Source organism: Mobula birostris, chromosome 8 (genome assembly GCF_030028105.1).
Source record: "Mobula birostris isolate sMobBir1 chromosome 8, sMobBir1.hap1, whole genome shotgun sequence".
NCBI lineage: Eukaryota > Metazoa > Chordata > Chondrichthyes > Myliobatiformes > Myliobatidae > Mobula > Mobula birostris.
The window spans coordinates 127,025,645-127,049,131 of record NC_092377.1 but is presented as its reverse complement, the minus strand read 5'-3'; the positions used below and the strand labels follow the sequence as shown (position 1 = coordinate 127,049,131).

The 23,487-nt window shown below is 46.0% G+C and overlaps 1 long non-coding RNA gene across 1 annotated transcript in view; it reads left to right on the top strand.

Annotated features, from left to right (window-relative positions):
- The first annotated feature begins 16,434 nt into the window (after window positions 1-16,434).
- LOC140202315 (uncharacterized) overlaps window positions 16,435-23,487 on the top strand; it is a 39,042-nt gene continuing 31,989 nt past the window's right edge. Inside the window, exon 1 of the long non-coding RNA XR_011887070.1 lies at window positions 16,435-16,573. This is a non-coding gene — a long non-coding RNA (uncharacterized lncRNA). The remainder of the gene's footprint in view (window positions 16,574-23,487) is intronic.

Genomic DNA, 23,487 nt, shown 5'->3' with positions numbered 1-23,487 from the left:
GAATTTGCTTCTGCTTATCTAGATGGGAAATAATGTTGCCATGATGAAGCCTCTTTCAGGATGGAGAGCCTCATATCCTGCCTGGGTAACCTCCGAGCTGATGGCACAAACATGGATTTCTCCTTCTGGTAATTTTTTCCTTCCCTTTCCCTCTGGCCTCTTACCTCCTCTCCTTGCCTGCCTTTCACCTCTCCCTGGTGCCCCTACCTCTTCCCTTTCTCCCATTGTTCCTCCTCCTCTCCTAACAGATTTCTTCTTCTGTAGCCCTTTACCTTTCCCATCCACCTGGCTATACCTGTTATCTTCTAGCTATCCTCCTTCCCCTCACCCCAACATTTCATTCTGGCATCTTCTCCCTTCCTTAGTCCTGAAGAAGGATCTTGGTCTGACTGCTCATTCTTTTCCATAGATGCTGCCAGCCCTGGTGAGTTTCTCCAACACTTTGCTTACGATGTTGCAACATTGCTCTTTCAATCAGTGTATTTTTATATCAAGATGAATAAATATAATTGCGCTTAAGTGCCAAGTAGCAACACACGACGACCTTCAACAGCAGGTTTAATTTTTCACAGTCAATCGAGCGGTGGTCATAGGTTAGGGTCACATACATCACGGGACAGATCACCATTAATTGGAACTGGCCTCTTCAAGACACCATGCATACTGGGGTGAGTTGATAATTGGTGTTACAAACTCGAGCCAAACACTACACTGTTTCTGATTGTGAAAGTACCCCCATCAATGTCTTCTATAGCCAACTCATTCTGCGTAAACAACAGGAACTCTGCAGATGCTGGAAATTCAAGCAACACACATCAAAGTTGCTGGTGAACACAGCAGACCAGGCAGCATCTCTAGGAAGAAGTACAGTCGACGTTTCGGGCCGAGACCCTCTCAGGACTAACTGAAGGAAGAGTTAGTAAGAGATTTGAAAGTGGGAGGCGCGTACTTCTTGCGTACCTTGTCTCCTAGCTCATTGATTTCTTCTCTAATAAACATCTAATAAAATGGTTGCAACCACAAAATTTGCACGTTATTCTTGTCCTGAACCTTCAGGACAATATTGCCTCCAGATCCTACAGACCCAAATGGTGAACTGTTCCACTCAGTGAGATCCACATAAGAACCTGAGAGGACCAGGCCATTGTCTAAGATTACACCAGGATTTGGGTCAATTGGGGATCTGAGCCGCGGAGTTTAACACAGATAAGTGTGAGGTGCTGTACTTTGGAAAGTTAAACCAGGGCAAGGCCTGGGTGCGGTTGTTGTAGAACAGTGACACCTAGTGGTAAAAGTATATAATTCTCTGAAAGTGATGACGGAGAGCCCTGCTGGGGTAACATCTTTTTGGGTAAAGTGATGGGGTAACATCTTTTTGAACTTGCTCCTACCTTCCCTATCTTTCTGTTTCCTACCAGTTTTTTGAAACCTTATTATAAATCTTAATATTGCTCTATTATGTCTATGAGAAAGACTAAAGTCTCTGCAAAAGAAAAAGAAGATGATTCTCCAACTACTTTGGAATCAATTGGAGATTTCCTTAAAAAGAAAATAACAGAACTTTCTGAGGAATTTCAAGATCATAGCGTTAAGTTGGACACTATTCAAAAAACGCTAATCGAACATGAAAAGCGAATTAACAGGAATAGAGAAGCTTTGTGGATACTGGAAGCGGACATAGAAGACATGAGTAAGCTCTGCAAAAAAGTATCATTATCTAATGAAAAATTAACAAAAGATTACCAGTTTGGAAAGCAGAAACAGAAGGAACAATCTATGTATTCTGGGTCTTGAAGGAGCAATTGCAGGTGCCCACCCTATGGAGTTTTTTGCAAGCTTTCTGAAGCAGCTATTCCCTGATTTATTGCCGTCTGTGCCTAAGTTGGACCATGCCCACCGGTCACTGGCCCCCAAACCAAAGTCCTAGGTCGGTTATTTTATGTTTTCATGAATTTCATACTAAGGAGCTTTTAATCTATCATACCCGTCCAGTGGGAATGATTGATTACAATGGGAAGATGATCAGATTCGTGGAAGATTATACTCCAGAGGTTATGGCTGAACATGCCAAGTATAAAGAGGTCATGTCGTTGCTCTATAACAAAGGGTATAAGCCCACCCTTTGCTTCTCTGCACATCTTAGAATTGCGCAGAAGATTGGTGTGCAGAAATGGCTGGGATCGGTTGAACACACAGAGAAGTTTTTGAAAGTAGAAGATTAATTGTGTTATATATCTTACAAGAGCAATTATCTTTCTAATGTTGGATAGAATAAGGTTTTAATAAACTTACGTTTTGACCGTTTATATATCTTGTTTTTTGATATTTTCTTTGATTTTTTATTATTTTATTTTTTCTGAGGTTTTTCTATATTTTTTTTGAAATTGTTTAAATGAATCCTCTTATGTTTTGGATTTCTGATCTAAGTTTTTTTGTCTGTTATGTCTCGGTAGGAACATAATAACCTTGAATGATTGGAGTTTTTCCAGCAGGATTTCTTTGGGAGGGTTGTCTTTAGTGTTTAACATGTTGACTGTTCTTTGGCTGGTTTTTTGTCTTTGGGAGGGGGAGAGGTGGGGTCTCTTTTTTCTTCTTTCTCTGGAAGCTGGGTTGGGCTACCAACCAAGTTTTCTGTTTGAGTACCTTATTTTATGGTTCATTCTCTGGTTCCAATAATTTATGGTCAGATCTTTTAGCTGTTTTGTTAATTAGTATTTAAAATGGATCAAAATATTAATTTACTTAGTTTTAATGTGAAAGGGTTAAATCATCCTGTGAAACAGAATAAGATTTTTGCATACATTAAAAAGTTAAGGGCTCCCATTATTTTTCTACAAGAAACGTATGTACATAGTTGTGATAACCACACCTTTTTAATCGGTGGAGGGGTTTACAATTTCATTCTTCATTTAGAGCAAAATCTTGAGGGGTCTTGATTTTTATAGACAATACAATTTCTTTTGTTCAACATAAAGTTGTCTCTGACCCCAATGGGCGATTTGTCATAGTGTCAGGAAAACTAGTTAATAAATTATTTGCTAATGTGTACGCCTCCAATGTGGATGACCCAGGATTTTTTGTGCGTTTCCTTTCATTGCTGCCAGATTTGAGTCTTTATTCTTTAGTAATGGGAGGAGATTTTAATTGTTGTTTAGACCCAGTATTAGATTATTCTTCTCTTAAATCAACCACACCTAATAAATCAACTTTATTTATTCAATCCTTTCTAACGAAATGTGATATTGTTGATGTCTGGCATTTTTTTTACCCAGCAGAAAGGGAGTATTCATTCTTCTCTCATGTCCATCATTCCTATACCAGGATTGATTATTTTTTTATTGATAGTCAATTGATTCCATTAGTTCAATCCATTGAATATAAAGAAATAGCTGTATCTGACCACTCCCCTGTATTTCTATCTTTAAATCTTCCTGGTTCTACTCATATGAACAGATCCTGGCGTTTTAGTTTAATTTTGCTGTCTGATAAGGATCTTATAAAATTTCTGGAGAATCAAATTACTCTTTTTTTTAAGAAAATGCATTGGAAGAGACTTCTAGTCTTATCATTTGGGATGCTTTTAAGGCATATATTAGAGGACAAATTATCTCCTATACTGCATATATTAAGAAAAAAGCTAACAAAGAGAGAACTGACTTAGTTAATCAATTAAAACAATTAGACCAGAAATATGCTTTGGCACCAGACCCTGAACTATACAAAAGACGTATTGAAATTAAAACTAAATATGATCTTCTTATAATGTATCCAATTGAAAGCCAACTTTTAAAAGATAGAAGCCAATTCTATATACATGGAGATAAAAACTGGTAAGCTATCGGCTAATCAATTGAAGACCTTTTTAGCTAAACGGCAAATTAAAGAAATTTGTAAAACCAATGGTGATTTGACAACTGACCATTTTGAAATAATTGACACTTTCAGAGAATTTTATTCTGAACTGTATAGTTCTGATTTTGTTAAGGATAATACTGCAATGAACAATTTTTTAGACCAATTAAATATTTCTGGACTTTCGGTTGATAATCGGAAGCAGTTGGATCAACCTATTTCTCAGGAGGAAATCACTGAGGCTATACGTTTATTGCATTCTGGGAAATCTCCAGGACCTGATGGATTCTCTGGAGAATTTTATAAGGCTTTTTCTTTATTACTTATACCTTATTTATGTTCTACCCTTATTGATTCCTTTAAGGTGGGTAGGTTGCCACAGTCTTTTTATGAAGCTTTCCATTTCCCCTATTCTTAAAAAGAAAAAGAATCCCACTAAATGCTCTTCATATAGACCAGTCTCTTTACTCAATGTTGATGCTAATATCCCATCTAAAGTTTTTGCCCGTAGACTTGAGAATATTATACCTTCTATAATATCTAATGATCAAACAGGACTTATTAAAAATTGATATTCCCATTTTAATATACGGCAACTGTTAAATGATATGCATTCTCCATCCAAGGAAGTATCGGACTGTGTGATTTCTCTGGATGCGGAGAAGGTTTTTGACTGAGTTGAATGGAATTACCTATTTAAAACCTTAGAAAGATTTAATTTTGGGCCGAATTTTATTCTTTGGGTTAAGTTACTTTACTTATCTCCCTCCGCTCAGGTCCTTACTAACTTTCAGAATTCTAAACCAATTAAACTTCAATGGGGACCCAGACAAGGATGTCTGTTGAGCCCTTTGCTTTTTGATTTGATATTATTAGCAATTTCTAACCTTAATGAATTATGTGAAATAGACAATTTCTAATTGGTCGCCTCTCTCTTTATCATTGATTGGTCGAATTAATTCTATTAAAATGAATACTTTACCTAAATTTATATACCTTTTTCAAGCCGTACCTGTTTTTATTCCAAAGTCTTTTTTTGATTCTTTAGATTCCATTCTTTCTTCCTATATATGGAAGAACAGAAAACGCCTATTAAATAAAGCCCACCTTCAAAAAAATGGAGGCCTTACTGTACCCAATTTTAGGTTATATTATTGGGCAATTAACATACAAAATCTTACATTCTGGTTATATTATATTAATCGTGAGGATTGTCCAATATTGGTCTTTTTGGAAGCCAACCCTGTTACAAAATTTTATATTATTTCTCTTCTTGGGTCCTCTCTTCCTTTATCTTTAAATAAATTAACTGATAGTTTGGTGGTTAAACACACTTTGAGGATCTGGCTACCGTTTAGAAAAAATTTCGGTTTATCGAGATTTTCCCTTTCTAGTCCTATTTTTTCTAATTTTTTTAAAAACTATTTACGACCAATCTGTTTTTTAGAGAATGGGATAGATTAAGTTATTTCAGGATCTGTTTGTTGGAGGGATTCTTTCTTCTTTTGAGCAGCTCTCTGTGAAATATAACCTATCAAATACCCACTTTTGTCGATATCTACAGATTAGAGATTTTTAAAGATCTAAACTACATATATTTCCTACCAGCCCAGATAAGAACATAATAAATGTAATTTTCAATTTGAAACCTTTTGATAATGGCTCAATATCTTATATTTATGTTCTGTTGTTGGGACTGAGAATGGCTCCTTCAGATAAAATTTAAAAAAGATTGGGAAAAGGATTCACAGACTTCATTATCTGATGAGACTTGGAGGGCTATTTTCAAAATGGTTAATTCTTCATCATTATGTGCTAGTCATTCCCTCCTACAATTTAAAGTGGTACATAGGGCTCATATGTCTAAAGACAAGTTCTCTTGTTTTTGTGCAGAAATATCTCCTTATTGTGACAGATGTAATAATGGAGAGGCTTCATTAATTCATATGTTCTGGTCATGTTCGAGCCTTGAAAAATATTGGAAAGATGTATTCCAAACTTTTTCTGTACTTTTTAAAGTTAATTTTAAGCCCAATCCTTTGACTGCCTTGTTTGGTATTGTTGAGGAAAGAGCTATAATTTTGGAGCCTTCTCATTTGTGGGTACTGGCTTTTATTTATCTTATGGCTGGAGGGCGATCTTGCTTAAATGGAAGGAAGTTGCCCCCCCCCACACATGCTCAATGGTTATGCGATGTTATGTCATGTTTAAATTTAGAGAAGATTCATTGTTCAATTTCTGATTTTAATCATGATTTTCAAACGCTATGGGGACCCTTTCTGAACTATTTTGAAAATCTTCGAATTGTTATTGTTATTATGGTAAAGTACTCTTTTTTTCTTTTGTTTTTTTACCAACCAGCTTTGTCTTGGTAGTGGGTGTAGATTTTTTAATAATATAATTAACCATATTATTGTATTTCATAATTCAATTTATTTTATTTGATTGATCATGAATATGGGATACCATGATTGTATTAGTGCTCTTTTGAGGTCTATCCACAGATTCTTGATGATGCTTACGTCAGGGGACTTGTGAGGGCCATGGCAAAACCTTCAGCTTGTGCCTCTTGAGGTAGTCCATTGTGGATTTTGAGGTGTTTTTAGGGTCATTATCCTGTTGTAGAAGCCATCTTCTTTTCATCTTCGGCCTTTTTACAGGCGGTGTGATGTTTGCTTTCAGAATTTGCTGGTATTTAATTGAATTCATTCTTCCCTCTACCAGTAAATGTTCCCCGTGCCACTGGCTGCAACACGAGCCCAAAGCATGATCGATCCACCCCCGTGCTTAACAGTTGGAGAGGTGTTCTTTTCATGAAATTCTGCACCTTTTTTCTCCAAACATACCTTTGCTCATTGCGGCCAAAAAATTCTATTTTAACGTCATCAGTCCACAGGACTTGTTTCCAAAATGCATCAGGCTTGTTTAGATGTTCCTTTGAACCTTTTGAATAGAACTTTTTGGCTGCAACAAGGGGACCGTTTTCTGTGGTGGAGTTATCAACCCAGGCGAGGGTTGGACACACGAATAACTTCCCACCGGTCTCACCTTTTCCACACTGCGAGAGCCACTGATCAATTCTCTAAAAACCCACCTTTCTGTGGGCACAACAAAGCTCATTCAGTGTCCAAAATCATGTGTCTGTCTGTCTACCAGCTGACTTTCTATTTATCTCACCATGCTGAACACCAGCCGTCCGTCAAGTAGCTCCTCCCTTCTCTCTCTGTAGGAACACAGAAGCCAGCAGTGTCCTTGCAAAAGAGTAAACGCACTGCAGAGAAACCATAACACCATCTCAAAGCCGTCTTCGCCTCTCTCTCTCTTAACAACAAGGTGTTTGTGTTGGACAATTCTCTCTCTCTTTTTAAAAGCACAGTTCATAAGGGATAATTCAGTATCCCGTCACACTACAAAAAGCATTTACAAGCTGTGATACTTGCTAAAGGGGGTGTTACTAAGTACTGCCATGCAGGGTGCCCAAACTTTTGCTTCAGGCCCTTTTCCTATTTTGAAACTGTAAAAGCTGGAAGTAAAAAAGTTTTCTTGCTCAAAATATTAAAGAAATGTGTCATCTTTAACTTTATGCCTTTTGGAAATCAGTTCATCTTCTACTCGCTTAGCTATTCTCAGTGACAGAAATTCTGACCGGGGTGCCCAAATTCTTGTATGCCACTGTATGAAATTTAAATTTAATAAAAATATTGAAAGAAAAAAAAAGTGATGACAAACACATCCAGTGGCCACTTTATTAGGTACATTTTATACCTAATAAATGTTCACTCAGTGTATGTTTTGTGATCTTCTGCTGCTGTGGCCCATCCACTTCAAGTTTGATATATTGTGCATTCATGGATGTTCTTATGTACTCCACTGTAGTAACGTATGTTTATTTGAGTTACAGTCACCTTCCTGTCAGCTTAAAGCAGTTTGGCTATTCCCCTCTGACCTCTCTCATTAACAAGGCGTTTAAACCCACAGAACTCCCACCCACTGGATGCTTTTGTTTTCTTTTCGCACTAATCTCTGTGAACTCCAGAGACTGTTGTACGTGAAAATCCCAGGAGATCAGCAGTTTCCGAGATACTCAAACCACCCCATCTGGCACCAACAGTCATTCCACACTCAAGGTCACTTCTAGCACATTTCTTCCCCCATTCTGATGTTTGGTCTGAACAACAACTGGATGTCTTGACCATGCCTGCATGCTTTTATGCATTGAGTGAGATATTTGCATTAATGAGCAGATGTTCAAGTGTATCTAATAAAGCGGCCACTCAGTGCATACAGTGTGATGAAGATGGCGCTTGGCATTCTGGCCTTCATCAGTCAGGGCAATGGGTACAGGAGTTGGGGCGTCATTTTACATCTGTACAAGACATTGGTGAGACCGCAGTTAGAGTACTGCGTGCCGTTCTGATCACCCGGCTATAGGAAGGATGTCATTAAGCTGGAGAGGATGCAGGAGACATTCGCGAGGATGTTACTGGGTCTGCAGGGCTTGAATTACAAGGAAAGACTGGACAGGCTGGGACTGTTTCCCTGGAGTGAAGGAGGCTGAGCGGTGACCTTATAGAGGTCTATAAAACCATGAGGGGTGGTGATAATGTGGATGGTCACAGTCTTGACCCCAAGGCAGCAGACTCCAAAACTAGAGGGCACTGGCTTAAGGGGAGAGGGGAAAGATTTTCTCACTGACTGGTGGGTATTGAGTTATAGGGTTGAGTACAGTTCCAAGGTTAAGGAAACATTTGGGCATACATGGAAATTACAGCCCAGTGAGTCTGACATCAGTAGTGGGAAAGTTATTAGAGGTATTCCAAAGGACCAGATATATGTATTTGGATAGACAGGGACTGATTAGGGATAGTGTGGCATGTCTAACTTAATCTTACAGAGTTTTTTGAGGAAGTTTCCAGGAAAGTTGATGAAGGCAAGGCAGTGGATGTTGTCTACATAGACTTCAGCAAAGTCTTTGACAAAGGAAGGTTGGTCAAGAAGGTTCAGTCGACTGGCATTCAGAATGAGGTAATAAATTGGATTCGACATTGGCTTCATGGGAGAAGCCAGAGAGTGGTAGTACCTCTCTGACCAGAGGTCTGTGCCGCAGGGATTGGTGCTAGGTCCTCATCAACAATCCGGGTGGTAATGTTGCTAACTGGATCAGCAAATTTGCAAATGGCACCAGGCTTGGTACATAGTAGACAGTGAGTAAGGCTAGCAAAGACTGCAATGGGATGCGGACCAGCTGGGAAAATGGGCTGAAGAATGGTGGATGGAATTTGATGCAGGCAAGTGAAAGATATTGCACTCTGGGAGGACAAACCAGTGTGGGACCTACGCAGTGAACAAGGAGTACAGGAGAACAGAGGGATCTGGGACTACACGTCCATAGTTCATTGAAAGTACTATCATGAGTAGTACTTTCATAAATTGGCCTTCATAAATCAAAGTACTGAGTACAGGACTTGGATGTTATGTTGAAGACATTATAGACATTGGTGATGTTGGAGTATGTGTGCAGTTTTGATCACCTATCAATAAGATTGAAAGAGAGCATAGAGAAATTAGGAGGAGGTATACAAAATTATGATGGGTATAGATAAAGCAAATGTAAGCAGGGCGCAAACACTGCGCAAAGACATTCGTGCCACACCCAAAAAAAACATATTGACAGCAGCACAGAAAATCTGCTGGAGGATCCCAGCAGGTCAAGTGGGGGGAAATGAATTGTTGACATTCCCCGTCCATGCTGACTATCCCTAATAATCTGATTAGGGATAGTCAGCATGGCTTTGTCAAGGGCAGATCGTGCCTTACGAGCCCAACTGAATTCTTTGCGGATGTAAGAAAACACATTGATGAAGGTAGAGCAGGGGATGTAATATATATGAATTTCACTAAGGCATTTGATAAGGTTCCTCATGCAAGGCTCATTCAGAAAGTAAGGAGGCATGGAATCCAAAGAGATCTTGCTTTGGATGCAGAATTGGCTTGCCCACAGAAAGCAAAGGTTGGTTATAGATAGTTTGTACTCTGCAAGGAGGTCGGTGACTAGTGGTGTTCCACAGGGATCTGTTCTGGGACCCCCCCCCCCCCACCTTCATCTTGTGATTTTTATAAATGACCTGGATGTAAAAGTAGAAGGGTGGGTTAGTAAGTTTGCTGATGACAGAAAGGTTGGGGGTGTTGTGGATAGTGTGAAGGGCTGTCAGAGGTTACAGTGGGACATCGATAGGATGCAGAACAGGGCTGAGAAGTGACAGATGGAGTTCAACCCAAAAGTTCAAAGTGGTTCATTTTGGAAGGTCAAATTTGAAGATAATTAATAATATTAATGGTAAGACTCTTGGCAGTGTGAACGATCAAAGAGATCTTGGGCTGTGTCCATAGGACACTCAAAATTGTGCAGATTAACAGTGTTGTTAAGGCAGCATATGGTGTGGTTGGCCTTCTTCAACTGTGGGATTGAGGTCAAGAGCCATGAGGAAATGTTACAGCTATATAAGACCTTAGTTAGACCCACTTGGAGTACCGTGTTCAGTTCTGGTCTCCTCGCTAGAGGAAGGATGTGGATAATATAGAAAGAATGCAGAAGAGATTTTCAGGAATGCTGCCTGGATTGGAGAGCATGCCTTATGAGAATAGGTTTAGTGAACTTGGCCTTTTCTCCATGGAGCGACAAAGGATGAGAGGTGACCTGATAGAGGTGTAGAAGATGATGAGAGGCATTGATTGTGTGGATAGCCAGAGGCTTTTTCCCAGGGTTGAAATGGTTAGTACGAGGGGGCATAAGGTGCTTGGAAGAAGGTATGGGGGGATGTCTTTCTTTCTTTATCAATTTTTTAATTAATTTTTAAAAAGTACATATATACCAACAAGAGGAGAATTATCTCAAATATCTATATCGATAACAATACATATAAAAAGTAAAATAAACATTATCGAGATTGGGGGGATGTCAGAGGTAGATTTTTCACACAGAGAGAGGTGATGTCATAAGGGGGCGTTGGCAGCAGACCCAAATGCAAGACACAGACACTGAAGTACTAGGACGAGGACAAGGTTTATCAAGAAAGCAAGGGGATTCAGGAAGAAACGATACTGGACATGGACACGGGCCCTGGACGAGACAAGGACAGCGGGCTTGGGCTAGAACTAAGACTAGGAAAATGGGACCAGGACAAGGAACTTGGAACTAGTAGTCTGGGCTAGGACTCCGAGCTAGAGACTGGACAGGGACCCGGAACCTGGATCTAGGCAAGGACAAGATGTGGCTATAGGAGTGGAAGTGGCTATAGGACTGGATGTGGCCACAGAACTGGACGTGGAACTCCTGCACAGGATGAGGCACATGGACAGGACGAGAATACAAAGCCTTGCCTTGGACAGGACAAGGTTCTTGGACTAGGCTTAGACAAGACGAGGTACTTGGATGTGGCTTGGACTAGACGAGGTTATCATAACGGGGGCGTTGGGAGAGGACCCAAGTGCAAGACACAGACAATGAAGTACTAGGAACTGGACTGGGCAGGACAGGACACAGACTTGGGCTAGAACTTTGGCTGGGAAAGCGGGACCAGGACAAGGAATTGGGAACTAGGAGCCTGGGATTGGACTCCGAGCCAGACACTGGACAAGGACCCAGAACCTAGGTCTTGACTCGAGTTCGGACCCTGGAACTAGGCATGAACATGATGTGGCTACAGGACTAGACGAGGCTTGGCTACAGGACTACACAAGGCTTGGGTTCCTCGAGGCTTGGCTACAGGACTAGGCAAGGCTTGGGTTCTTCGGGGCTTGGCTACAGGACTAGGAGAGGCTTGGGTTCTTTGGGGTTTGGCTACAGGATTAGGTGAGGCTTGGGTTCTTCGAAGCTTGGCTACAGGACTAGGCGAGGCTTAATTTCTTCAAGGCTTAACTACAGGTCTGGATGTGAGACTCCAGGTCAGGACGAGGGAACTCCAGCACTGGGCTGGGAGAGGCACAAGAACAGGACAAGGCATATGAACAGGACGAGAACACAAAGCCTTGACTCAATCTTGGGACACCTGAACATGGAGCCTTGGCCTAGGGAGACTGGAACACAGAGCCTTGGATGTGGGGGACTGAAACACAGAGCCTTGGTCTTGGGAGAGCCAGGAACACAGGGACATGGAACACAGAGCCGGGACCCGTCCTTGGGAACAGGACTTGGGGCCAAGGTTCTACATAGAGTCAGGACCCCTCCTAGGGAGCAGGACGTAGGGCTGAGACTCATACACGGAACACTGAGAGACAGTTCTCCACTCAAGGTAGTGGCAAACAGCCGGACCTACCCAACGGAGGCGAGGGCACAAAGAGACAGTTCACAACTCAAGGTAGTGGCAAACGGCCGGACCTACGTAGCGAAGGCAAGGACACAAAGAGACTGTTCCAAACAACGATAGACAGTTCCTTATCTAGACACAGCAAGGTTCCAGTCTTGCTCTGGTGGTAGAACTTGACAGCGATACAGTCGAGGTTGCAGGCAAGTCTTCAGGCCAAGGCTTCAGAGGGAAGGGGAAAGGAAGGGGAGCAGTCCAACAGCCAGAGGCTGAATCCTGAAGCCATTTATGAAGCCAGCCCAAACAAGAATCAGGTGCCTTGACGTAAACCGGGGAAAAGTGGAAAACCTGGAATAAGGAACGGTGGACTGGACTGTGAACTGGAATGCGGACTTCACAGACCAGACCATGACAGAGGTACTTGGACGTGGCTTGGACTAGACAAGGTACTTGGACTGGACAAGAGACTCCTGGACAGGACAAGGGAACTCCAGCATATGACAAGGGAACTCCAGCACTGGGCTGGCAAGGTACTCCAGCACAGGGTGTGGCTCTTGGACTAGGTTTGGCTCGGTTCTTGGACTCGGCTTGATTAGGCTCTTGGGTACGAAACTGGGACCCTCCTTGGAGCGCAGGGCCGGGACCCTCCTAGGAAGCAGGGCCGGGACCCTTTCTTGGACGCAGGGCCAGATGACTACCGAAGATACTTGCCGAGAAAACCGCCAAGGAAGCTGTCAGGGATTCATATGGGGAAGGGAAGGGAAGGGAACAGTCCAGCAGGGAATCCTTGGTTTGCAGAGTTATTTATGTGCCAGCCCAAAACGAGAATCAGGTGCCTCAATTAAGGCACCCAATGGAACAAGGGAAAACAGGAAAACCCGGAATAAGCATCGATGAACTGGAATGCGGATTTACGGACCGGAGCGTGTCAGGTGTGTGCATGGAATTCACTGCCAGCCACAGTGGTAGAGGTGGATACAATAGGGTCTTTTAAGAGACTCTTACATGGAGCTTAGAAAGATAGAGCAAGAAAATTCTAGGCAGGTTTTAGAGTAGGGTCCATGGTCGGCACAATATTGTGGGCTGAAGAGTCTGTAATGTGCTGCAGATTTCTGTTCTACGACCTGCGTCAGGTCTCAAAATGGTCACAATTCCTTTTCTTTCTCACCACCTGATGACCCCCCCCCCCCCCGCAACCGATTGCTGCTGGACCCACTCAGCTCCTCCGGCAGTTTACTGATCAGTGTTTGTGGAATCAAAGGCAAGTCAATGATAGTGCACAGTGGTCACAGTCATCAGTGTCATGGCAGTTTGTTCAATAACCGAATGGTTGAAGGGAAGTCCCTACTCTTCAACCTGGTGATGTGGGACTTCAGGCACCTCCTGCCTGATGGGAGCTGCCATCTCCTGCCCAGTGGGGATCTTTGATGATGGATGTTGCCTTCTCAAGGCAACACCTCCTGTAGATAGTACCAATGGCGGAACGGGAATGTGTGTGTGAGTGGGAGACAGACAGACATACAGATCCTATGTCCAGGGAGCGAGAGCAAATCTGGTGTCAGATCTGGAAGAGGGGACTAAGTGCAGTGTACCTAAGTTTGCTGATGATGCTCAGTTGAGTGGAAAAGCAAATTGTGCCGAAGATACGGAGAGTCGGCAGTGAGATATAGATAGGTTAAGTGAGTGGGTAAGGGTCTGGCAGACGGAATACAATGTTGGTAAATGCGCAAACGCTTGGGAAGGTAAAATGGAAGAGCAGATTATTATTTAAATAGTATAAAATTGCAGCATGCTGCTGTGCACAGGGACTGGGGAGTGCTTGTGCATGAATCACAAAAGGTTGGTTTGCAGGTGCAGCAGGCAAATGGGATGGTGGCCTTCATTGCTAGAGGGATTGAATTTAAGAGCAGGGAGGTTATGCTGCAATTGTACAGAGTACTGGTGAGGCTGCACCTCGAGTACTGTGTGCAGTTCTGGTCTCCTTACTTGAGGAAGGATATACTGGCTTTGGAGGTGGTGCAGAGGAGGTTCACCAGGTTGATTCAGAGATGAGGGGATTAGACTATGAGAAGAGATTGAGTCGCCTGGGAACGTACTGACTGGAATTCAGAAGAATGAGAGGAGATTTTAAAGAAATATATAAAATTATGCAATGGGTAAATAAGATAGAGGCAGGAAAGTTGTTTCAACTGATAGGTGAGACTAGAACTAGGAGACATAGCCTCAAGATTTGGGGGAGTAGATTTAGGACGGAGATGAGGAGGAACTGCTTTTCCCAGAGAGTGGTGAATCTGTGGAATTCTCTGCCCAATGAAGCAGTGGAAGCCACCTCAGTAAATATATTTAAGACAAGTTTGAATGGATTTTTGCATAGTTGGGGAATTAAGGGTTATGGGGAAAAGGCAGGTAGGTGGAAATGAGTTTACGGACAGATCAGCCATGATCTGATTGAATGGTGGAGCAGGCTCGACGGGCCAGATGGCCTACTCCTGCTCCTATTTCTCATGTTCTTATGAAAGAAGACAGTTCCGCTCTCTGTCCCATCAGCGGCCCGGCTGATTTAACCGACTTCCGTCCATAAGCGGGAGTGCGGGAAATATCTCAGGCCAGTCGGATCGGCGGACGGGAGAAACGACAAGCAAGTGTAGTTGAGTTAAACCGCGGAGAGCCTAAACTGAGCGGAGCGGTCCAATCCAATGATGGCACAAACAACAGGAATTCTGCAGACGTTGGAAATTCAAGCAACACACATCAAAGTTGCTGGTGAACACAGCAGGCCAGGCAGCATCTGTAGGAAGAGGTGCAGTCGACGTTTCAGGCCGAGACCCTTCGTCAGGACTAACTGAAGGAAGAGTGAGTAAGGGATTTGAAAGTTGGAGGGGGAGGGGGAGATCCAAAATGATAGGAGAAGACAGGAGGGGGAGGGATGGAGCCAAGAACTGGACAGGTGATTGGCAAAGGGAATATGAGAGGATCATGGGACAGGAGGTCCGGGAAGAAAGACGGGGGGGGGGGTACCCAGAGGATGGGCAAGAGGTATATTCAGAGGGACAGATGGAGAAAAAGGAGAGTGAGAGAAAGAATGTGTACATAAAAATAAGTAACAGATGGGGTACGAGGGGGAGGTGGGGCCTTAGCGGAAGTTAGAGAAGTCGATGTTCATGCCATCAGGTTGGAGGCTACCCAGACGGAATATAAGGTGTTAGAGAAGTCGATGTTCATGCCATCAGGTCCGGTGCTCCCGAGGTGGCCTTTTATATATTGGCGACACCCGACACAGACTGGGAGACCGCTTTGCTGAACATCTACGCTCTGTCCGCCAGAGAAAGCAGGATCTCCCAGTGGCCACACATTTTAATTCCACATCCCATTCCCATTCTGACATGTCTATCCACAGTCTCCTCTACTGTAAAGATGAAGCTACTCTCAGGTTGGAGGAACAACACCTTATATTCCGTCTGGGTCGCCTCCAACCTGATGGCATGAACATCGACTTCTCTAACTTCCACTAAGGCCCCACCTCCCCCTCGTACCCCATCTGTTACTTATTTTTATGCACACATTCTTTCTCTCACTCTCCTTTTTCTCCCTCTGTCCCTCTGAATATACCTCTTGCCCATCCTCTGGGTCCCCCCCCCCCCGTCTTTCTTCCCGGACCTCCTGTCCATGATCCCCTCGTATCCCTTTTGCCAATCACCTGTCCAGCTCTTGGCTCCATCCCTCCCCCTCCTGTCTTCTCCTATCATTTTGGATCTCCCCCTCCTCCTCCAACTTTCAAATCCCTTACTCACTCTTCCTTCAGTTAGTCCTGACGAAGGGTCTCGGCCTGAAACGTCGACTGTACCTCTTCCTACAGATGCTGCCTGGCCTGCTGCGTTCACCAGCAACTTTGATGTGTGTTGCAATGACGGCACAGTCGTTCCCGTTCGCTGGACTCGGGACACGGTAGCGCTGATCTTACCCGCCCCTCCTCCAGCCACTGACCTATGCGCTCGGGTACAGGTCCCTGGTAGCCGAGAAGAGTGGGGGGCTTTCGATTCAAATCCCACCGGTCAGAGGGAAAGGTTCGAGGGAGGAGCGAGCTGAAACTAGAGCGTTTCCTCCCGTCGGGAGAAAAACAGTCGCAAGAAGCAGAACCGGTTCTTCCTGCTCCTGCTTCCGAAAGAAACCGAAAGTGAATCGGGTATATATAGGTGCTGAGTCACCGGGACAGAGGCAGAAGGGGGAATGCGAGCAGTAGATGGTGGTACGCAGAGTTGCATGGACGGTGCACACACAACGCTGCAGCAGCTCAAACCAAGCGGGTTTGCAGAGTAATCCTGGTGTCTGTGCAGCGGATCACAGCATCATTTCCTTTGCTGAATGTGCTCACGCAGAGTTTCTGATCAGATGGAGCAGACCGTGACTGCCAAGGGAAGGTGTGTAGGGTCCGGGACGGGGATGCGTTGGGTTGGTGATGGAGGAGGCGGCGGAGGGGGATACCAGTGTTGACGGCGCGTCCCGCATAGAGAAACGGGCGAGAGAGCTGAGCCCGGCAGCCCGAGACGTGACTGGCCGTGCCGTCCCGAGTCGAAGTCGGGGTTTCAACCTGAGGCGGGACGGCAACTCGGGAGCCCAGCGAGAGAAATGTGGGAGTTTATTGTCTGTTGCATTGCAAAACTAACTTGTCTCTGCGTGCCTCTGGGTGTCTCTGTCATTCTGTCTCTCTGGGTCTCCCTCTTTCTGTCTCTGTCTCTGTCTCTCTGTCTCTGGGTCTCTGTCTCTCCGTCTGTCTCCGCTGTCTCTCTTCTCTTCCTCCCCCTCGCTCTCCCTCCCCTCCCCTTCTCCCTCACCCTCTCTCCCCCTCTCTCTCTCCCCCCCTCTCTCTCTCTCCCCATTCCCATCGCCCCACTCTCCCCCTCTCACCCCCTCTCCCCTCCCCCTCTCTCTCCCCCTCCCCCCTCTCTCTCCCCCTCCCCCCTCTCTCTCCCCCTCCCCCCTCTCCCTCCCCCTCCCCCCTCTCCCTCCCCCTCCCCCCTCTCCCTCCCCCTCCCCCTCTCTTCCCCATCGCTCCACTCTCCCCCTCTCACCCCCTCTCCCCTCTCCAATTCTCCCCTCCCCCTCTCTTCCCCTCCCCATCCCCCCTCTGTCCCCCTCCCCTCTCCCCCTCCCCATCCCCTCTCTCTCCCACTCCCCTTCTCTCTTCCTACCCCCTCCCCCTACCTCTCATGCCCTCCCTTTCTCAGTCTCCCCCTCTCCACTCCCTCTCCCCCTCCTCCCCCTCCACCTCCCCACTCTCTCCCCCTCCCTCCCCCTTTCTCCCCTCCCCATCGCCCCTCTCTCCCCCTCTCTTTCCTTCTCCCCCTCTCCCCCTCCCTCCTCTCTATCCCCTCCCCTTGACCCTCCCCCTCTCTCTGACTCCCCTCCCCTTTCTTTCCCTCCCTATCCCCCCTCTCCCACTCCCCGCCTCTCCCTCTCTCTCCACTCCCCCACTCTCTCGCCCCCCTCTCTACCCCATCTTCACCCCCTCTTCAATCCCTCTCCCCCTTCCCCCTCCACCTCCCCACTCTCTCCCTCTCCCGTCCCCCTCTCTCCCCCACCCCATCGCTCTTCTCTCTCCATCTCTTCCCCCTCCACCTCTCTCTCCCCCTCCCCACTCCCTCTCCCCTAACCCTGTCTCCCCCTTCCCTCCCCTACCCCTCTTCCCTCTCCACTCCCCTCCCCATCTCCCTATCTCTCCACCCACTCTCACCACTCTTTCCCCCCCTCCCCTCTCCCCCTCTCTCCCTCCCTCTACCCCCCTCCCTGTCACCCCCTTCCCCCTTTCTTGCCCTCCCCATCACCCCCTTCCCCCTTTCTTGCCCTCCCCATCACTCCTCTCTCCCCCCTCTTTCCCCCTCCACCTCTCTGCCCCTCACCCCTCTTTACCCCTCCCCAACTTCCCCTCTACCCCCCACTTCTCCTCTCCCCTTCCTCCCTCTCCCCCTCCCCCTCTACCCCCACTACCCCTCCTCCCCTCACCTCTCCTCCCCTACCCCCACTCCCCCCCTCTTCTCTCCCCCCCTCTTCTCTCCCCCTCCACCTCTCTACCTCTCACCCCTCTTTACCCCTCCAACTTCCCCTCTACCCCCCACTTCCCCTCTCCCCTCTCCCCCTCCCCCTCTACCCCCACTACCCCTTCTCCCCTCACCTGTCCTCCCCTACCCCCACTCCCCCTCTCTTCTCTCCCCCTCTCCCCCCTCTCCCCTACCCCGTCTCTACCCCTCCCCTACCCTCTCTCTCCCACCTCACCTCCCCTATCCCTCCTCCCCTCTACCTCTCCCCCTCCCTCTCTCCCCCTCCCCACCCCCTCTTACCCTCCCCAACCCCTCCCTCCCACCTCAGCTCCCCCTCTCCCTCTCCCCCTCTCCCCCTCTCCATCCTCTTTCTCCTCCACCTTCCCACTCCTGCTCCCCTCGCCCCTCTCTTCCCCCTTTTTCCCCCTCCTCTCTCCCCATCACCCTCTCTCCCCACCCCCCTCCCCATCCATCCTCTCTCCCTCTCTCCTCTCTCTCCCCTGCACCCCTCCCCCTCCCCCACTCCTCTTCCCCCTCTCTCCCCCTCCCCAACCCCCCTCTCTCCCCCTCTTTCCGCCCACCCCTCGCCCACCCCTCTCTCCCCCTCTCTCCCCCTCTCTCCCCCTCTCTCCCCCTCTCTCCCCTCTCTCCTCTCTCTCCCCTCTCTCCCCCCCTCTCTCCCCCCCTCTCTCCCCCCCTCTCTCTCCCCCCCTCTCTCTCCCCCCCTCTCTCTCCCCCTCTCTCTCCCCCTCTCTCTCTCCCCTCTCTCTCTCCCCTCTCCCTCTCCCCCCCTCTCTCTCCCCCCCTCTCTCTCCCCCCCTCTCTCTCCCCCCTCCCCCTCTCTCTCTCCCCGCCTCTATCCCCAAGCCCTGTCTCCCCCTTTCTGCCTCCCTCTCTCCCCTCCCTCTCTCTTCCCCATCTCTACCCTCCCTCTCTCCTCCCCATCTCCCCCACTCCCCTTCTCACCCCTCCCCCTCTCTCCCTACCCTCTCTGCCGCTCTCCTGCCTCTCTCCTCCCCCTCTCTCACCCTTCCCCCTCCCCTCTCCCCATCTCTCCCCATTTCTCCCTACCCTCTCCCCCCTCTCCCCCGCCTCTCCCTGCTCTCTCTCCCTCTCCCTCCACTACCCCCTCTCTCTCCTCCTCTCTCTCTCCCCTCTACCCCCATCCCCAACCCCTGTCTCCCCTTTCTGCCTCCCTCTCTCCCCTCCCTCTCCCCATCTCTCCCCTTCTCCCCTCCCCTTCTCCCCCCTCCCCCTCTTACTCCTCCCCATCTCTCTCTCCCCATCTCTCCCTACCCTCTCTCCCCTCTCCCTCCTCTCTCCTCCCCGTCTCTCACCCCTCCCCCTCCCCCTTTCCCCATCTCTCCCTACCCTCTCCCCCCTCCCTCTCTCTCTCTCTCTCCCCTAATTTTAAAAACATCATTAGTGTCTCTCCTCAGCTTGTAGCAACGTCAGTTCTCCCTGTAACTTGTGCTGCCTAACCTCCCACACTATCCACAACACCCATCCACATTGTTATCCAGGTCATTCACAGGTCCCAGTAAAAACCCTGCAGAACACCACTAGTCAAAGTCCTCTGGTGACAATGAGTTTCATCAGCACCCCCACCCCCCGCGCTGTCTTCTGTCGGGCAACACCATTCTGAATCCAAATGGTAAATTCATGCATCTTAATCTTCTGGATGACCCTACCATGAGGGGTATGCCAAACGGCTTACTGAAATCCATGGAGAGAAAACATACACGGTTCCAACTTTGTCAATGTCATGGTCCAGTCCGGTCCGTGAAGTCCATATTTCCATTCACAGTCTGGTCCATTGATCCTTATTCCGGGTTTTCCTGTTTTCTCCCTTGTTCCATTGGGTGCCTTAATTGAGGCACCTGATTCTCATTTTGGGCTGGCACATAAATACCTCTGCAAACCAGGGATTGTTGGCTGGATTGCGGATTGGGACTTGTGGGTTGTTGCTGGAAGCTGGCTGTGGTTTGCTTGTGGTTTGGAACCTGTTGAGGGAAAGAGAGTGGGGAAGGAACAGAAATTGCTGGGAGGGGGTTGTGTGGATCCGGTAATGGAGGACAAGATGAGATGGGGGGGGGGGTTGAGGGAAAGGAAGTGGAGAAGGAGCGGGATAGGGACTTGGGCTCAGAGGTATGCAGCTGGGGAGAGATGGATTATTGTGAAGGGAGAAATAAAGAGAATGAGGAGGTAGTGAGGGGTTGGATGAATGAAAACTAAGACAAAGGGAATAAAAGAATAAGAAATGATAGTGGAGAAAGCTCTGAAAGTGAGGAAGATGAACAAGCTCAGAGAGGCGGTGTTGTCATTAGGTTTAATGAGAAGGCTCAGGGACATATGGAAAAAATTAACCCGTTTGTGCTAACAACAACTCTGGCAAATAAGATAGGGGAAATAGTATTTGCAAAAGTCCTTAATGATGGCAACTTATTGGTAAGATGTGTGAATGAGGAACAACTTGAGAAAGCACTCAAGCTAAAAGAGATAGGAAAATGCAAGGTGGAATACACTGGGAGGGTGGGAGCACAAAACAGTGGTTGTAAAGGAGTGATCACAGGGGTACCAATGAGTATAAATATGGAGGAGTTAAAGAGGAATATCAAAGGAAGGAAAGTAATGAATGTTCAAAGACTGAAAACAACAAAGGAGGGAGTGAAAAAGGAAAGTGAATCTGTATTGATTGAATTTGAAGAAAGAGTGCCAAGGAAGGTGTTCCTGGGTTTCATGAGTTACCCAGTAAGGGTATATGTGCCAAAGCCATTGAGGTGCTATAATTGTCAAAGGTTTGGACACATAGCTAAAAACTGTAAAAGGCAGAGGAGATGTGCTAGATGTGGGGGTGATCATGAATATGGAAAGTGCGGAACAGGAGTGCAACCAAAATGCTGCAATTGTGGAGGAGCTCATAATGTGACATATAGTGGGTGTGAGGTTGTGAGACGGGAGACTAAAATTCAAGAAATAAGAGTGAAAAGAAAGATCACTTATGCAGAAGCTGTAAGAATGTCAAGAGAACAGAACAATGCTCCTAATGAACAGGGAGCAATAGGGATACGAGAGATGCAACAAAGAACAAGTGACAGGATCTATGTAGACATAAAGGCTCTAGTAACATTCATTGCAGGAGTGATTAATAGTACGGCTGAGGTAAAGTCAAAAAGTGACAAAATTCAGCTGGTGGTCAAAGCAGCAGTAAACCATTTAGGGTTAGTAGGACTGACATGAGAGGAAGTGAGGGAGAACCTCACTAATCAGTCAAGCCAGGAAGTGTCATGTGTTGGTTAATACTAATTATGGTGATTCTTTTACAATGGAATGCAAGGAGCTTACTGGCCAATAGCCAGGAATTCAAGCACTTTATTAAAGAAATGGTTGTAAAACCGGATGTAGTGTGTATTCAGGAAACTTGGTTGAAACTAACTTTAGACTTTGTGGTACATGGGTATACAATGATAAGGAAAGATAGAAATCTAGGGGGAGGAGGGGGTTGTGCTATGTTAATCAAGCAAGGTATACCATATAGGGTACTGGAAAAAGGAGATGATCAGGAATACATAGTGGTGGGAGAGAGGGGAGGGAGTGGTTATAATTAACTACTACAATCCATGTAAAAGGTTGGATTTGGACAGCCTATTAAAGATACAAGGACAAAACAGACATAAAGTAGTGTGGTGTGCAGATTTCAATGCTCATAGCACAATATGGGGGGATCAGATTACAGATCCAAATGGAAAGGTAATTGAAGATTTGATGGAAGAAAGGGATTTGGTGTGTATGAATGATGGTAGAGGCACAAGGATAGATATAACAACAGGAACTGAGTCAGTGTTAGATATTACATTAGTGTCTAATACCTTGGCTGGCATTAGTAACTGGGGAGTTCGGACTGCTTCAACAGTAGGCAGTGATCACTACCCAGTTTTGTGTTCAGTAGGTGAAAGAGTTGAAGTAAGACCAGGTGGCGGAACCCCAAAGTGGGTGTTTGAAAAAGCTGATTGGGGTAAGTTCCAGAAGTTGAGTGAAGAAGCGTTGACAAAGATTGATGTTTCTGGAAATGTAGATGAATTAAACAGTCAGGTGACTTCAGCAATTATCATGGCAGCAGAAGGATCTATTCCCAGGAGTAAAAATAGGATGAATAGGAAACTGGTACCATGGTGGACAGAGGAATGTTGTCAGGCTGTAAAAAACAGAAATAGAGCATTCAGGCTAGTTAAAAGAACCCATAATATGCAGCATTTGGTTCAATATAAGAAAGCACAGGCAGTGGTGAGAAGAACTATACGTCAAGCTAAAAGGGCAAGTTGGAGGAGTTTTTGCAACAAAATAGGAAGAACAACACCTGTGGGAGAGGTACGGGGAATGATTAAGAGGGTGGGAGGAGATGGAAGGGAATGGGAATATCCAGTACTGATATCTGAGGAGGAAACTGCAGTCTCCAGTAGGGATAAGGCTGAGGTCATGGCCAAGTCATTTGTACTGATACACAGTTCAGAAAATTTGTCTGAAGAAGGGAGGAGGAGAAGGGAAAGAATAATGAGCCAACATCCAGGTGTATTAAACAGGAGGGAAGGAACAGATGATATAATTGATGATCCATTTACGTTAGCAGAAATGGTGAGAGCAATAAAGAGATCGAGACCAACCTCCCCAGGGAAAGATCTGATCTGCTCTGTGATGCTAAAAAATCTAGGAGAAGGAGCACTCTTAAAGTTGCTGCATTTTTATAACAGGGTGTGGGAGGAGGGAAGATTACCAAGCGCATGGAAAGAATCAGTAGTAATTCCAATAAGGAAGCCTGGCAAGGATCTGTCAAAACCTACTAGCTACAGACCAATTGCATTAACATCACGTATATGTAAGATAATGGAAAGGATGATAACAGAAAGGTTATCATATGAGCTTGAGAAAAGGGGAATGCTGACAAGTTATCAGAGTGGTTTTAGAAAGGGAAGGAATTCCATGGATTCAGTGATAATGTCAGAGACTGAAATAAGGAAGGCCCAGGCAAATAGAGAGTCAGTAGTGGCAGTGTTCTTTGACATTGAAAAAGCCTACGATATGATGTGGAAGGAAGGATTATTAATTAAACTGCACAAGATGGGGGTTGATGGGAGAGTTTTTAATTGGATTAAAGGTTTTTTGTCTGGTAGAAAAATTCAAGTTCGGATTGGATCAGAATTATCAAAACAGTACATAGTGGAAAATGGCACACCTCAGGGTAGTGTGTTTAGCCCGTTACTTTTCATCATTCTGATCAATGATGTCTTCACAAAGGTACC